Source organism: Populus alba, chromosome 14 (genome assembly GCF_005239225.2).
Source record: "Populus alba chromosome 14, ASM523922v2, whole genome shotgun sequence".
Lineage (NCBI taxonomy): Eukaryota > Viridiplantae > Streptophyta > Magnoliopsida > Malpighiales > Salicaceae > Populus > Populus alba.
In genome coordinates, this window is record NC_133297.1 from 22,378,663 (window position 1) to 22,393,999 (window position 15,337).

General features: G+C 35.4%; 1 long non-coding RNA gene and 3 pseudogenes across 2 annotated transcripts; 3 read left to right on the top strand and 1 right to left on the bottom strand.

Moving 5' to 3' along the window:
* The first annotated feature begins 6,003 nt into the window (after positions 1 to 6,003).
* On the top strand, positions 6,004 to 7,193 carry LOC118042784 (uncharacterized). Of its 2 annotated transcripts, none has more exons than XR_012167788.1 (4): positions 6,004 to 6,066; positions 6,689 to 6,883; positions 6,965 to 6,991; positions 7,085 to 7,193. It is a non-coding gene; the product is annotated as an uncharacterized lncRNA (long non-coding RNA). The 2 variants fall into 2 exon arrangements; XR_012167787.1 differs by lacking the exon at positions 6,004 to 6,066 and adding an exon at positions 6,164 to 6,354.
* A 448-nt stretch (positions 7,194 to 7,641) lies between these two features.
* On the top strand, positions 7,642 to 9,161 carry LOC140954292 (probable inactive histone-lysine N-methyltransferase SUVR2; annotated as a pseudogene).
* Positions 9,162 to 9,424: 263 nt separating this feature from the next.
* LOC140954266 (histone-lysine N-methyltransferase SUVR4-like) lies at positions 9,425 to 11,128 on the top strand (annotated as a pseudogene).
* Positions 11,129 to 13,532: 2,404 nt separating this feature from the next.
* LOC118042783 (uncharacterized) lies at positions 13,533 to 15,014 on the bottom strand (annotated as a pseudogene).
* Positions 15,015 to 15,337: the final 323 nt, after the last annotated feature.

Consider the following 15,337-nt stretch of genomic DNA (forward strand, 5'->3'; position numbering starts at 1 on the left):
TTGTTTTATTAAATATATTATATATATATATATATATATATATATATACAAAAATTAATTAGGATTTCAATTTAAGATACTTCAAGGATAGTTAAATTTTTTTTTATAAAAAATAAAAAAGATTGTAAAAAAAATTAATTAGGATTTCTATTATGATACTTCAAGGATAATTTATTTTTTTATATATAAAAAATAAAAATAAAAAACATTATAAAAAAATTAATTAATATTTCTATTTAGGATAGTTTAATGATAGTTTAATTTTTTATATAAAAACAATTATAAAATAAATTAAATTAGAATTTATGTTTATGATATTTTAAAGATAGTTTAAATATATGTTTTTCAATGCTCTTGGGTTTAGCATGGTTGCCAAATCCAAAGGGCTTAAAAACATTCTCTATACTCCTTTAAAACATTCTCTATAGTCCTAATATTTTTTTGACATTATTTGACAAAAAAATAATAATATTGACTCGATGTAGAGTGCGGGCCAATATACTAGTAATTTATAGAATGTTTCATCCATTTACACTGTATGCAAACTAGCTTTTTATTTGGGAGTGCGGTAGCTTTTATTTTTTATGATTATTAAAAGTATATTTGCCTTGAAAAAACATTAAATTGATATATTTTGTTTTTCTAGTGTTTTTTTAATGATTTAAATGTGTTGATGTACAAAATAATAATAATAAAAAAAATTCATTTTGTTTTGTTTTACAAAAAAAAAAAAACTTATAATAATAATCATACATCATAATACCAAAAAATGTATTTTGAATACCGGTTTTTAGCAAATGGTGGATTAGAGACCGGTTCCATAGGGGTGAAACTAATAGCAAAGACAAGTGACCAACCTTAAGCTCTAAGGAAACAGTGAACCAGCAAAAAAAAACACAGAAAGAAAGCAGAAACACCAAGCTAGTCTACTGTAAATCACCAAAAAGGGCATATAAAGCAACCCCAAGCTCGTACGTAAATGGAAGGGAGAGAAGGAAGGAAAGGCCAATGTTGAGCATAAGGACTAAAAGCCAATAAAAGGCTCCCGGAGAAGACTAAAATCTTCAGCCAATTGATGACCGAACACAAAAAACAAAACATAAGAATCGATCAAAGAAAAGGCTGATACACATTATACCATGAACATGAAGCAGAAAAGCAGCAATAAAACGATTAGAACCAACAGCTCGCTCAACCTTAGAAGCAACTACAATGGAAAACAAATTTAAGTAAATCAAATACCAAGAACGAACCCTTTAAGTTATTGTCTTGGTTGTTGACGCTGATACTATAAATTAAGAATTATTTTATTGTTTATTAAAGATAAAATAATATTTTTATTTTTATTTCGGTTCCTTTTGTTTAGCCTATATTTAGTCTTTTTGTATTAAAATTAAACTTATTCCTTTTAATTATTTGATTGTATCATGTAATATCAATGAAACCCTGACTTTCTCCTTTCTTAATTATTTTTTCTTTTTCTTGGAGTGATCATACAATTTTAAAAGGGTATTTGTTCAGTTTTTACAATATGTTATTTTGTTGTCCTTTCTTTTGCATTCTGGTTATCTTTGTTTGTTGATTATGATTACTAAAAGAGGTGATTCACTTCAGTCTGTGAGTATAAGATTGAATGAAAATAATTATTCAACGAGTGTAGTTTCTGTAAACAAAAAGATCATTAGAAGGCTCGATGTCCTAAGTTGAGATAACATAATCAATCTTTGCAACAATCTCAAGCTTGAAAACCTGGCAACCAGTTACAATCTAATGCTTATAGACAACCTCAGGGTTACAAACCACCACATTCTCGTTTAGGTCATGTTTTTTCTTCTCGTTTTATATTTTTAGCATCCACAGAAGCTTTAGAAAATTTGTGTACTTATGATATTTCTGATTGTAGTAGATTACACTAGCAAAATTTTCTTATTTACCTTTTAATCGAATTATTAATGTCTCTTATGTTCCATTTGATTTGACTCATTTTGATACATGGGGACCTTTTCTTATTGCCATAAGGAGGGTCTCGATATTAGGGGTGTTCACGATTCGGTTCGGTTCGGTTTAGACTAAAAAAACCAACTAAATCGAATTACAGTAATTTTGTAAAATATTAACCGAATCGGACCGAAAACCGGTTCAAACTGAACCGGTCCGATTCGGTTAAATCCAGTTTTTTTTGCAAAAAATCGGTTAAACCTAATCCCATCATATATGGTTTTTTTTTGTTTGTTTTTTTTTTTTAAAAAAAATTGGCTTCCATTAAAAGAGCTTTTAAAGTTTATAGCTTTGAATTCACAACTTTCTTCAAAATTTGAAATTCGAGGTTTTTGTAGAGAGGAGTGATCTGGCAAAGCCATTGCCCACTGTACTACAGATAGTTGCCAGACGTAGTTTTGTGGAATAGCTGAATTCACTCTCCGAAGTAGGGGCCAACCACATCTCTGATCCAAAATATCTCCAGCAAAAAGAGAATTTGATCTCTTCTTACGTACGTTAATAATGTTGCAAACTTCATCCTTTAAGTCTTCACTCTCATATCTTGATAGCAGTTCAAAACTAGATATTTCACTAACTGGAAAGGAAGATTGGGAATTTTACTGGAAAAGAGGCGGCTTTTGTGAGATGCACAAGGAGGCAAGTTATGTATTGTTATGTTAAGGTTAGCCGGTTAGGTTAAGTTAACTGTTTATAGTATAATTTTTTTTAATTGTTTACTGGGTTCGGTTCGGTTTGTTCCGGTTTCTGGTTCAAAACTGAAACTGAACCAGACCTGTTAAAATTTATGGTTTTAAAAATCGATTTAATCGGTTTTTCATTTCGGTTCGGTTTTTTCAGTTAATGTTTTTTCAATTTTATCGGTTTTCTCGGTTAATCGGTTATTTTGAACACCCCTACTCGATATTATGTTTTTTTATATAGATGATCATACTCGTTATTATTGGATTTATTTAATAAAACATCATTCAAAATTCTTTGAGATATATACAACATTTCACGCTCTTGTCAAAACTCAACATTTTGCTGTTATGAAATGTTTTAGGGGTGATTTTGGTGGAGTATACACTCTAATAAATTTTATGAGTTGCTTGCCCTAGATAGAACTATTTACCAACTTTATGTATAGATACTCTTGAGCAAAATGGCGTTGTTGAAATAAAACATAGGCACATTATTAAAACTACTCGTTCTCTCTTATTGTTTGCTTATGTTCCTAGTATGTTTTGGGATGAAACGGTTCTTACTACTGTAGGTTTAATTAATACAATTTTATCTTCTCATATTCAGGTTTTTCTCCTTTTGAAAACTTGTATGGGTATGCCCTTAGAATTTTTGGTTGTACTTGTTTCATTCTTCGTCCTCATGTAGAACCAAACAAGTTGTCATCTTGATATGCTATTTATGTCTTTCTTGTTATAGTGGTGCTAAAAAGGGGTATCGTTGTTTTGATCCAATAACTTATAAACTTTATATGTCTTGTCATGTTGTTTTTCTCGAGCATATACCTTTCTTTTCTATTTCATCTACTACTCATAGCTTGATTAGATCTAATCTTATTCGTATATATCTATTTTCTGAGGATTCTGATAATTTATCATCTCAAGTTCCTAGTACTTCAAATGCCCCCCTCTCATGTTCTTACCTTGTTACCTTTACATCTTACTCGACTAATTCGTACTAATCATTATGCAAGTACTGACATTTTACTCTCTATTACACCTGAAACTCTTTTTTCTTCTTATGGTCCTTTAAGCTTTGTTTGATATTGTGGATCCACCTCTACGTCAATCTATATGTATTCGTAAGTCCATAAAGTTACTAGATTTTTCCTATTGTTATTATTCTTCATATTTTACTTCATTTTTAGCTTTTATTCATTATCTCTCTAAGCCCTTTTTCCCTATAAAAAGGTAATTCTTGATCCTTTTTGTTGCAAGCTATAGATGAGGAACTTTCAGCTTTGCATAAAACAAATACTTGGGATTTGATTCATCTACCTCCTAGTAAGAGTGTTGTTAGTTGTCTTTTAGTGTATTAAATTAAGACTAATTTCGATATATCTATTGAGTGATACAAAGCTAGGTTGGTTGCAAAAGAATATTTTCAATAGTATGGTATGAATTATGAGGATACATTTGCTCCTGTTGCAAAAATAGCTATTATCGTACTCTTATTGTAGTAGCTTCAGTTCATCAGTGACATCTTTCAACTTGATGTTAAAAATGCCTTTTTGAATAGAGATCCTTAAAAAAGAAAGTTTTATATTGCGCCCTCTCCTAGTGTTTCATATAACTCCGAGTATGTTTGGAAGCTTAAGAAAATGTTATATGGTCTCAAATAAGCACTTTGTGCTTGGTTTGAGAATTTTCTATTATGATCTCACCCATTGGATTTGTTTCTAATAATCAAATTTTGCTCTTTTTGTTAAGTGCACTAATGCAGGTCGTATCATTATGTCTTTATATGTTGATGGCATGATTATTACTTGTGATGATAGTGATGGTATTTCAATTTTAAAAACAGAGTTAGCTAGATAGTTTGAAATGAAGGATATGAGTTTTCTATGATATTTTTGAAGTATTGAGGTAGTTTACTCACTCAGAGGTTATCTTCTTTCTCTGTCGAAATATGTTGTATATATTCTTGAGTGGGTTAGACTTACTGATAATAAGATTGCAGATACTCTCATTGAGGTTAATGCAAATTATTCTTCTTTTGATAGTTTACTTTTGTCATATCCTACTTTATACCGTACTATTATTGAGAGCTTGATATATCTCACTATTACTCATTCAGATATTGCATATGTTGTTCATATTGTTAGTCAATTTGTTGCTTCTCCTACTATTGTTCATTAGGTAGTTGTTCTTTGTATTTTGCGATATATTCAGGATATAGTCTTTCAGAGTCCTTTACTTCCATCTATATTTTTCTTGGAGATGTGTGTATACTCCGATACTAATCATGACAATGATCCTACAAATCACAAATCTGTTACTAGTTTTTTGTATTTTTTTGGATGATTATCTTATTTCTTAGAATAGTAAGAAATAATCTAATATTTCTCAATCTTCAACGAAATAGAATATTGTGCTATGACATCAACTACCAAAAATATTGTTTGGTTACACTTGTTACTTGTAGACACGAGAGTTTCTCTTTCTATATCTCACTTCTATGTTTGTGTGACAACCAGAGTTTTTATTTAAATTGCTCACAGTTTGTTTTTTGTTTGTTTTTTTTTTGAAAAAATAAAGCACGGTGAGATCGATTGTCATCTTACTTGCCATTATTTCAAGCATAACGCCATTACTTTGTCTTTTATTCCTTTTTTTTTTTTGCAAATATTTTTTACCAAGTCACATTCTATTTTCCACTTTCGTTTTTCTAGTTAGTAAACTTTCGATGGTTGTAATTGTTGTCTCGTGAGTTTGAGAGAAGATGTTAAAAGATATACGGTTATTTTATTTTATTATTTTAAAGGTAAAATATTCTTTTTATTTTATAATTTTTTTTTGTTTAGCATATTTATAATCTTTTTGTATTCATGTTAAACTAGTTCTTTTAATTATTTATTTTTGTATTAAAAACTCCGTTGCAAATCGACACCCTCATCACCACCCTGAGGAGACCACTTTTCTAGAAAGAAATATACATTGAAATTCAATGATGCCCTTGTCCATTAAGAACAACGTCTCCCATGAAGAAATTAAACCACAAAAAATGAAATCATTATTTTATTATGTATTGAAAAGAAAACTTGTATATAACCATGTAATAAATTCCTACATGGCTTAGCTACCAGAGTATCCACAGCTCTTCATCTTTCATGATTTTTGTCGTATGACGATGCTTCAACTTTTTCCATGCTCTACCATAAACTCAAGCAACACAGTCGATTTTGAATCGGATTGTCATTTTGTGTTCCCAAATCCACACAATCTGAAGCTATTAAATCAATATGATGTTGGGATATATATGAAGCAGATTAGAAAATGCTGAAATTCGACGCATCAATCAAATCAAGGTTGATCGACCGCCTTTTCTTCATCGGAGGAGAGCTAGGTGAGCTCTTCTTCAGCACGTGAAAACCCTTCTCTCCTGTTTTCATCACCTGTGAAATAAGGAGGCAGAGCATGAATTAGCCCGGGCCAAAGAGCCCTTCCTTCTAGTACAATTACCCTTCGTTTGTATAACACGCGCTCTTCAAGTAAAACAATCTTAAAAAAAGGCGGGGGAGCTTTTACACTCTCTTTCCATTCAACCAAAGCTCTCTTTTTGATGAAAAAGAGTCACTAATCTCTCTCTCCTAACGAGTTAGGAATTTTTTTTTTTGCTTGAAATTATAATCAGGTGCATTGCTATCTCTTCTCGATTCTTTCTCTTTCTTTAATCATCTTGTTTGGTTTCTTTTGATTATTGTTTGAGAAATCCTTGAATTTAGGGTTCTGTGGTTTTGATACTAAATCAGCTCTTGCATGTGCATGTGACGAGTTTTTGATTTTGAATTAAGAGAAAAACCTAATTAGAAATGTAATTATTGAGTTTCAATTAAAATCCAAAACGGTTGTTGTTTCAATGCTAAGATCCTGAATAATGCTTTTTTTTTTTTATTTTTTTTTTATTTTTTTTTATGAAGAGGTGGCTCTCTTGCTGGTTTTGATTCCTTTTTAACTTGCAAGTGCAGGTATTTGACTGTCGATGCCGACTAATCCGAGAGTTGTGAAAGCCTTTAGGGCTATGAAGGCGCTTGGAATAAGCGAAAAGCAAGTTAAACCTGTGTTGAAAAAGATCTAAAACTTTATGAGAAAAATTGGGAGCTTATTGAAGAGAAAATTATAGAGCTCTTGCGGATGCCATTTTTGATGAGGAGGAGTCTAAGGTGCGCTTCTTTTATTTATTGCCTTTTCTTTTTAACTCTTTTGAAGGCTTTCTAAACGTGTTTGCTTGATATCTGTCTCAGGTTCCTGACGAGAATGATGATGCTACGGTAAGTGATTCATTTCTTTTGATGGTAATGTTGTGTATGCTTTCCTGTCTGCCTATATCTTCTGACATGCCTCTTGGCTATTTTGACTTGCAGGAGGGAACTTTTGAGGAAAAAACTCGGATTTCTAATGAACCTGAGCGGCCGTTCAAACGGTTGCGTAGAGGCCAAGATGGCAAGGTTCCTCCCCGCCTAACAACAGCGACCTAGTGTTGGCTGGAAGCTCTTCAAGAAAGCCTAAAGTGGAGGGGAAAGTACTGCCTGGTGCAAAATCCAGAAGCAGTCTCTGAAACGAGAAATTCACAACCCAGGCCTATTTCACTTCGGAATCCTGCTGGAAACATGAGCTCACAAAACTGTTTCTCCTGGTTGTTTGGCGGTGCGGAACACTCTAGTCAGTCTGATTTATCTGATATGGATGGAACATTGTTGTCTGATTCACTTTTGTCATGGAAGCAGCGACCATACAAGGGAAAGGAACCTTTATTACCTGAGGCTGCTCCACAAGAGAAAGACCTAATTTAAAAGGATCATCGCAAGCAGTGCACTTCAAGACCCCGTAGTTCAGCCAAAGCGCTTTTCTCTCACCCAAACAAAAAGTGCCTCATTCTCGTGCTCTGATCAAACCTAAAGACGAGCCATTTACTGGTGACATGCCTTTTGAAGACGCTAGCAACGTATTGCAATTATCCGACCAGGTAAATTAATTTCACTCATGGGGACCGGGGAATTGAAGAGTACTGTTTGTAACCATGAATGATATATCTGGTTTTTTCCCCAAGTATTTAATTTGAATGTCAAAACTGCAATTTGTGTCTTTCTTATTGGTTGATTTTTATTTTTTCTTGTGTAAAGGATTTGAATGTCGACATGGCAATTAGTGCTATTCTTTTTGGGCTGATTTTGGTTTCTTCAACCTTCACAGATTTCTGCAAGCAAAGAACAATCTCTTATTCAAAGAGTTTCTTCACGCAAACAGCATCATCAAGAACCTCCAGCATCCCAATTTTTAGCTGGAGACGATATGGAAGATAATAACGTTCCAGTTTCATCAATTCCGGCAAGAGATAGCTGTGAACTTGCAACCATTCCAGAAGACTCTCCAGCTAGCTTAGAGATTGCCACCTCAGCACGATGAGAGGTGAAGATTTCTCTGAGCTGCAACTCTATAGCTTGGAAGACCAGATTTTCATATGCCTAGTCAAGATGAACTTCTGCAAATCAAATGCAGCGATAAATGTCTCCGATCTTACAAAATCCTTGAACTCCAAACTTTTCTGTCATGCAAATGTTGAAAAGATATGTGTGAATGCTTCTTGATTTGGGCAACTGATCCCTCTCATGAACATGAATCCGCAGGAAGGATTTTGAATGTAAACAACACAGCTCTTGATCTATTGAAGAAATCTGTTGGTGTTGGTGGCATTAAAGAAAATAACCATGTGTACCAGCCTATGTTGCAAGGGGGATCAGTTTGATGCTCTCACTTTGATGAGGTGGCTGCTTTTTCAAATTCCAAGACGCAACTACAACCTCTGAATGTTTTGGAGTAGTGCAGGTGAGTGAAGAGGCTATTGAAAATGGGCTGTTCTGGAAGTGGCAAAGTAATGAATTTAGAGATGCTGAGTTTGGTAGTTTGATTGTGGTTCCACAGAGTCAACTGAACTCTGATCGAGTTTAGGTCCCTTCATTATCGTACTGAGATCACTAGGAGAGAAATGGTTGATTTCATGGCGAACGACGTAAACACGAGTTTCCACCATTTTTAACTACATACCCCGGAATCTTGGATTTTTCAGAATGCTTATGTCAACTTCACTCTCTCTCAAACTAGGGCTGAAAATTGCTGCCCTTGCTTACTGTATTGGTAATTGTTTGTTGTCATCTAAACTTGTGTTTGCTCCAGTGAGCACTGAGCATGGTTTTTTTTGCATACACTTTAGAAGGGCCTTGTCAAGGAGGATTTCTTAGAAGATTGTATCTCTCTAACTCGGGATCCTCAGCCGACAATGCCTTTCTTATTGTAGAGATTGCCCGCTGGAAAGATCAAAACGACTGAGATATTTGAACCATGCAAGGGTCACGTGAAGAGAAAATATATAGAAGAACTGTTGGAGCAAATGTGGCTGCACACAAACAATGTGGAAACAGAGTCGTGCATGCGAGAGTATAAGGTGCAAGTTGCAGGTATTGGTATGAAGTGAATCTTATTCAATAGAATTAATTATCAAAATTAGTTAAATATTTAAAAGTGGAAAAAAAAAATTAAGGCAATAAAATTTTATTTATAAAATAATTCCCAATAGAAATCCTCAAATACACAGAAATTGAGAAACGGTAATAATTTTTTTTGGTTAGTTTTAGAATAAAAATGAACAATACAAGCTAAATATTGGAAGGACAATAAAGGTTAGTTGTTAAAAAGACAAAGTTAATATGGAAGCTAGTGAAGGTTAACACAAAACAGTCTTAACTATTAGCTAGGTAGTTACATTAGTGTGTTTTTTTGTTTCTTGAGAAGAAACAAAGAATACTTCTAAATATGGAAGTGCAATAGAGGTTATATAAACTTTAACATAAATAAATAAAAGGGTATGAATTCTTATTTTAAGAAATGTAAAATAAATTTTAGGCAAAATCAAATGTTTGGAATGATTTTGGATTGTCGTTCTTTATATAAGAAATATGATCACAAAAGTTGTTCCTTAAGTAATCTATGATGTTCCTCTTCTTTCTTCACAATTTTTTCTCATTGCTAATTCTTTATTGTGCATCAGGTTTTTCCTCTTTACCCGTGAGAAGGCGAAAGCGGTGGGGTCTCAGAACTCTAGAAATGCTCACAAGACCAAAAGGTACATTTGTATGCGAGTATGTAGGGAGATACTAACCAACCAAAGAGTTTCTTATGAGAGGAAGATGCAAAGGACAAGTAGCAGCAAGACTGAGAAGATGCCTATCCAGTTCTACTTGATGCGGATTGGTGCTTGAAAGGAGTTGTAAAAGGATGAAGAAGCTCTGTTTTGGATGCGACATTTTATGGAAATATTGCTAGGTTCTAATCAATCACAGGTAAGTCTATATTATCTGATGCATATTTGATTTTGATGAGTTGATATAAATCCTACGGAAATTGTTTTTGGGTTCTCTCTTTTTAAATTCTTTTCAGTTGGTTTCCCTATTTTCACATGAACTGGAAAAGGGACTTGATTTCAATCTGAAAAGAATAGAGAAAAGGAGGGGACATGAAATTTCTGCCATACATAAGAACCTACCTTCTTGTGGCAGCAATCAGCAAGTTGATGCATTCTGATATAAGTTCTTTTGTTCTTGTTAGATGTCTTGATGCAAATATGAGTTGAAATCCCCGTGAAGATTGAGAACCCTGATCATCAATTATTATCATGTATGGATACTTCATTAGGATTCTTATTATTCATGCCTTTATTGAATATACTAGATTATATTCTCAAATACAAAGTCACATTGGATCAATTTTTTCAGCTTGCTTTTTCACAACAAGAGAAGTGAATGCCTTAGAAAGTTTAACATGGGTGAGCAATGTTACTAGTTTTAGTTGTCCATTAATTTTTCACGATTCTGCTTAGCTGTTACAATAAGCGTTGTTGCTTTGATACTTTCCAATGAGGAGGCGTGGTTGGCATTATACTGTGTTTCTGAAATTTAAATAAGATCAAGTGGAGAGGAAGTAGATTCTTAATCTGTGGATGTTGCAGTTATATTGTTGTTGTGAGTTGTGTTTGACATTAGGGTCGTCCGTTCGTGAGAAATGATGGGATTGTCTTTTTACGCTGCTGTTGAAATTACGAAGATGAGTACATTCTAAATGTTTGCCTTTTCACATAAGTGCACACCACGCTAAAGAACTATAAATTTATTTGTGATAGGGAGAGATTGGATTTGGAAATACATAGCACACACTAGTTTCTGTTACTTGTCCTTGCTCTTCAATTTAAAAATTTATATCAATGTGCAATCATTCTGTACTCCTAAGAATTGATGGCTGATGTGGCTTGCAGGATTTATGGTATTGATTTTGATGATACACTGTATCAACCTGTGGAGGTATTCCCATGCCGATGTGGCAGTAAGTTCTGTAGGAACATGAAACGATTCAAATAGAGTAAGTTATATTCTAAATCTTTTATCAGGCATGGGGTTGAGAAACTTGGCATTAAATTTGGCCCATCTTACTTTTTCAATGCCACATAAAGATTCAATCTGTGTATGATGCCCTGTTGATGCCTACAAAACTTTCCTTCGATGCTACGTTTTTAGAGTTTGCTAGGTTTAAGATCCTAAACCTATGGTTTTCAAGGTCTCAAGGAATAGCCTAGTAATACCAAACTTTATTCGCGCACCGGTTTTTAGGTCATGTAGCTTCAAGCTGGCAATTATTTTGATTTAGATTGGGAATGCAGGGATTTTTAAAAAACCATCTTTGTTCATAAATCAAATATGGTGCTTTGCAGTGGAGATTTCCTAGGGATGTATTCGAATGATATTCAACAGGATGGGATAAGCACTTTTATATTAGAATTTTATTTTTCCAATTCCCAAAAGATGTTTTATCCTCCATTTCTATTTCTGTATTTTGCTTAATCAAAAATTTTATGATGTTGCAGCTCTTTATTTGTTATTTGATAGCCTTGGTGCTCCTCTACATTTAATTTCAGAGGGGTGTATGTGTTTAAGTCCACATATCTTGTTAAAATTGGCTGCTGTTGGGCAGAATAACATGGGTTCCTTCTAGATTTTTTTTGCATGGCTTGTTTGCCCCCCCCCCCCTCTTTTTTTTTTTTTTGTGTAATATTCTACTGTCAAGACTGGGATTTGGGGAGCGACTAGGTTTGTTCTTGGGAATGCTCTGTTGCTTGCAACATTTTGTTCTTGTGGACTTCAGTTTCTTCTAATTTGATCACCTTTTGCTCTGGTGCAGGATCTAATTCAGCAGCAAGGTGATCAGATGTTGCAGATTATGAGACTACCTCATTCTTCCACAATCCCATCCATGACGAGAGAAGAAAGATTTTGAAGTGGATTTGCTCAGTTTTTCTTGGTCCTGCTGGCACTCTTTTGTCAAAGTCATATGGTGTTATTTTGTCAAGCCGCGATGGTTAATGGCAGTGGGTCGTGCATGGCCCTAAAAATGTGGTTTATGATGTATTGATTGCATAATCTACCATCCCAGTATTGAATTTTGCGTCTAAATCTGGGATTTTGTGCTGCAGCTTGGCAACAACTGGGTCATGTATGTCTTTTGTTTATTGTACAGGATTTTGGCTTTGTGATCCGCCCTAGTTCTGTGTCCTCCATCATATCAGGCACTAGCCATTTTTATTCCGCTTTTGATTGCTCCCCATTGAAGTTGTCGTCATGGTTTGGCCACAGGCTGCTATTTGCTGGAGAGAGAGATTCCATACAAGTGCAACGCAGTATGGCTTGTTATTTTGCACAAGCTGCTGCTATGCGCTAATCCAATGCTAGGCACCATCCACGACCTAATATGGAGATGCCCCTATGAGTGCTTGGAAACCAATGATCAATATTAGTTTGAGATGGCAACATGATGGCATTGAAAGTACAAAGAGGAGATCACCGTGTGATTTCCTAGCAGATTGTTAGCAAGCAGTTGGAAACCTTAAAAAGGTCATCCTCTGAAATGTATCCTAGCATTCTTTGACAATGCAAGGAAGCCTTTGAGCTATTTAGCCAAGAACATGCCAGGATTCTATGGAAGCGATTGTTTGCCGTCCTGTTTCCAGCTCGAAATCAATGGCACGGATGTGAAGAATGGCCTTCTTTCTTTTAAGCTCTGTCTGGTTGCAAAGAACAACAGGTAACATTTCATCACTTTAGATAATGCAAAAACAGAATTCAATCTCTGCTGGACAACTTGCATCTAGTATGGCTGGACTCATGCAACCTCTAGGGTATGTTTTAGGGATTAAACATACAGTTATCTTCTCAACACAGGGCACTGAGGGCATTAAAATTCTGAAAGCAGCATGTTGTGCGAGCAGATTTTATCGTCCGTCTTTGAACATCCGAATGAGGCATGGAAATGAGGCATCCATGCAATTCAGGGGCATTCACACCGCATGTCAGCCATACACAGGGTTGAAATTAAATCTTGCATCACAATCTTAGACAGTCACGTTCGTCATTAAATAAAGCATCATCCACTTGCATATGAAGATAAGGAAACAACAGTGTATGACATTGTCTGCACGGCAATTCTGATGCTACATTTTGGCGAACCATCCCATTCTACTCCATGACAAAAATCTTGTATCTAGCATCAAGAAGAAACCACAACTGATCACATCATCATACATCAATCTCCTTAAGAGGACGTTTTGCAGTCCTCCAATTTCCTTCTGATATCTTCAATAATCCTGTTTGGTACTTCTCCTTTCCACCTTTTGCTATTTTATCTCCGATCCACTCATATACTCAGTGATCCTGTTTTGGTAGTCTTGTTCGCTAATGACAGACTCCCTGTTGTGAGGGGTGGGAGAGGACTTCATGCTCACATCCAGAAGGCATAACAGGACAAATTGCTGCCTGGATTCAGTGGGAAGAGTACTTTGTAGTAACCATCCATAATGGCTGAAAAATTGCATGTTTCAGCAACCTTTGGCATCTGTTCATGGCACAAAACATCAAGCCATTGCAACCATGAAGTACATGAACCTAAATAAAATAACAAATTGCACGACATTTATCTTTTGACGAGCTTGAAAAACAGAGGATGGATATGCCTACCTGGTAAATGTCACGCATGTAGCCATGAAGATTAGGGTACTCAATCAGCTTCTTCTTCGTGCACTTAAACAGAACATTATACACAATATCAAACCGTATTAGAGTGGGTAAACAAGCAAACATCCGCAAGAGTCAATGTGTCTCCACACAAGTATCGCGAGGTAGTCAGATGATCTTCCACCACCTCCAGTGTGGTGAATAAAACCATTCACTGCACTGTCATACGCATCTTGACTTTGAGCAAACCCACACCTACACTAACAAACAAATCATGCATTAATCCATTTGACCTTTACCCACAAAGAATAAAGAAAAGAAAACGTAAAACCCACGAAGATTAAAACCCTTACCTATAAACCCCATTATTGACATTGGGATAAAATTAATCCATTCCACTCCCCAATCCTTCCCTTCAATTCCTTTGGTGACAAGTCCAAAATCCGGGGTTCCGGGCCAACCCGTTAAGACCCGAATTGAAAAACTCGATTAATCATAGCTCTCATTACACCCTACTTCCTTCTTCTCCACATCCCATAACATTGGCACCGTAGCTCTCCCACTGTACCCACCTGACCTCCTTTAACCCATACACACCCTTCAGATTTCCGGCACCCATTAGCATTGTCCCTACCCGGGACAAGAATATTCCTATCCCTGTTGAGATAGGAATATCTTTGAATTCCCATGATCCATCTTGACCCGGTCCAGCGATTTGAGACAGGGGACTACATCTTCCAGGCCCTTCAACGCCCGAACAATCAATGTCCTGTGCGCCCATGGGCAAGGCAAGCCCACGTAGAGGTGAAGTGTTGTTGAGTTTTGGAGCGTAAATGGAGGGTTCAGGCGGAATTTTGAGGCCGGTCTTGTGTACCTGCCGGAGGAATCAGAGGGAGCGAGCTGGGACATCATGAGTTGCCACGTGGAGTTCCATGTTGTACGGAACGGTGGATATTAGGAGTCCTGGTGGCAATGACTGGCCCCACAATAGGTTTGTTATTGTGGAAAGGATGGTTTTGGGGTTCGGTGATTGTTGATCAGGAGGGGTGGATTGATTCAGGGATTGTCTTGGGATGACGTGGCATGCGAAGCGGTGGGTTGTTTTTGGTGGCGGTGGTGGTGGTGGAGAAAAATCGGAAATTGGGAGCTGAAGAGTAGTACACCGGACATGACTATACAACGTGATAAAATGGTCATTACAGGCCTGTCTGCCGTTTATTATTATTACAGGCCTTACAGTCATTATCGTTATTGGGTAGGGAGAAAATGGTAACTATACAACAATGTAAGCTTAAACGGTATCGTATTCAGAATAGCTAACAGCTAGGCTGCCCCTCGCCAATATTGAGAGTCGGGCTCCTAAATCATTAAGAGAATTTATTAAACTCATTTAAGTGCCATTTATTGAATGTGAAGATGTATTCTTAAAATTAAATTATTTTACCTGTTTTACGTTACAGGTAAAGATTAATTTTTAAAAAAAAAATAAAAAAATATTAATTATTACTAATATATTTTTTTAAAGAAAAAAAAATTCAAACCATATAAAAATTGATTTGATATAAT